Raw genomic sequence first — 2,271 nt, 5'->3', positions numbered from 1 at the left:
AGCTACTTCCACTACGATTATATACACCTACTTCCATATTGTCTTAGATTGCAAGCTGCATTTATTGCATCGTTCATAGAAAGTCATATTTGTGAGGAGAAAAACTCAAATAAGGTAATTTTCTTTAATGACCATTACAACAGAAGGAGGCGATGAACAAACAGATTTATATAAAAATGTGTGAAAACTTATGGATGGAAACCTTTTTAAAATGGTTGCATTGTGTAGAATTGGTGTAGAATCAACTTGTTGACTCTGATTTGGACTCCAATGGAAGTGAGGTGCAACAATTGTGGATGCTGAAAGCTTCAGATCTTCATGAAGGTTTCTGTGGTTGGACTGACCTGCTGCCCCTTTAAGAGGGAGGCAGGTTTGGGCTTCTGGCTGGAATGAAGCCACCTAAGATGAGAATGACTGCAGGCTTTCGGTACCAAGGTTTAACAGGGTGCTCACTTCACACTTGGGCTTTTCTCTTTTTTGGGATGGCTTTTCTCAGTAGAGAAGGGGCATGGCACACTGCAGCAGCTTTCTTTTTGGGTTTCTAGTTTTCCTTCTGATCTTTAAAAGACAGGAAGAACCATTTTTGATTGGTCTGAATGTTTGGGCGGTTTTGTGGCCAGCCTAAAATAAAAGAAGACAAATCTACAACTGATACTTCCTTTCTAGTCATTGATGACCATCCTCACATGGGACAGATTTCCACAACCAATTTAATACTGCAAATCTGTCCTGTGTGGTCTTTTTTCTGAGAACTGTAACACTACGTTTATAACAAAGATCAAACATGGAAACATTTATTGTCTAACTAGTTACACCTGGGAAAGTACTGGATCATCTCTGACTGACCTGAGAGTCTCCAGCTTACAGAGAGGATCCTGGAGAGCACCACAGAGCAGCTGGACTCCTGGATCCTTCAGCTCGGTCTCAACCAGGTCCAGAACCCTCAGATGGGAGGGATTGGACCTCAGCGCCGAGACCAGAGAGTCACAACTGATCTCTGATAAACTGCAGCGCCACAGCCTGGAAAAGGAAGAAATGGGGCAAATAAAAACACATTTCTAAATATGAAAATGAAGAGAAAAGCAGAAAATGTAAAGAAATTTAGAAAAGACCAACAGAGGCCTCCTGACCTGAGCGTCTCCAGTCTGCAGTTTGGATGCATCATTGCAGAAAACAGTAACTTTACGTCGGCATCTGCCAGGTTTTGGTTCCAGCTTAATCTCAGCTCCCGTAGATGAGAAGGGTTTGACGTCATTGCTGAGGCTACAACTTCCCAATGACTCTTTGAAAGAAAACTACCAGGCAGTCTGTTGTGTATGAACCAAAAATAGTGAGTCAAACTTTGGGATTTCTCATCAACTTATCTGAGAATCTACCTCAACACAAATGTAGCTCATTTCCTGGAAAAGCTAAATTCACCACCGTAGAGCAACAGTTTGAACGACCATCAGATCTGAAATGCAACTGAATTATTCTCAACATTTGTCTTATTTTAGAACAGCTCATAATTACTCAATATTTAAAATGATTATAGCAAATGGTTTAAAGAAACGTGCATCTTTTTATCTGTCTATCGGCTCTTTGGATATTTTGCAATTCATCCAATTTGTAGGATCGTGCGTCAAGTCTTAATTCAGCGATCCGATCGATGACATCAGAGTCTCTGGTTGCATCGATTGCCCTCAGCTTCTGTTCTATCTGCCTGTTTCCCTTCAAATCATTTTCACTGCACCTTTTGTTGCTAGTGATGAAGTTGCCACCCTAACGGGTGCTGTGAAAGGCTCAAACAACTTTGTGGGTCACATAAAGGCCTCCAAACGGAACCGCCACAAAGAACCTTAAACACCCCATTTCCTAAACCAACGACGGCCGGCTGTTTTACGTTGAACAAATGAAGCAAAATAGTCACTGTCATTAGTTAAAATGTGTTTTTCTGTGTTTGAATACGATGTATACAAACAAAGTGATTTAATGACATGACAGTAATTTCATGATAGTCCGTTAATCTTGTGGCTCCTATTATTCCTGCCCTTATGTTGGTTTGTCTGGATTGACCTTTGAACTTATATCCAGCCAGTGTTGAACATTTCTGGATGAATTGTTGGTTTTTTTTAAATTTATGGACGCTGCAATGGAGATAAAGAATTGAAGGAATGACCACTGGAGGGGGTATTGCTACCTGACATGATCCACTCGCTTGATTTAAACGCCGATGTCCGGCCCCAAAAATCTTTACTTACACGACCTTCCTGCAGTTTCTCACAGCTGGAA

At 41.1% G+C, this 2,271-nt stretch overlaps 1 long non-coding RNA gene across 1 annotated transcript; it reads right to left on the bottom strand.

The window, feature by feature from the left end:
* Positions 1 to 957: 957 nt before the first annotated feature.
* LOC115248757 (uncharacterized) lies at positions 958 to 2,271 on the bottom strand. The gene is made up of 3 exons (XR_003887499.1): positions 2,241 to 2,271; positions 1,131 to 1,307; positions 958 to 1,020 (listed from the first exon to the last, which is right to left on the bottom strand). It is a non-coding gene; the product is annotated as an uncharacterized lncRNA (long non-coding RNA).

The sequence above is a fragment of the Takifugu rubripes genome, unplaced genomic scaffold (assembly GCF_901000725.2).
Source record: "Takifugu rubripes unplaced genomic scaffold, fTakRub1.2, whole genome shotgun sequence".
Taxonomy (NCBI): Eukaryota; Metazoa; Chordata; class Actinopteri; order Tetraodontiformes; family Tetraodontidae; genus Takifugu; species Takifugu rubripes.
The sequence above is the reverse complement of the archived record's forward strand: the minus strand, read 5'-3'. Positions and strand labels throughout refer to the sequence as shown.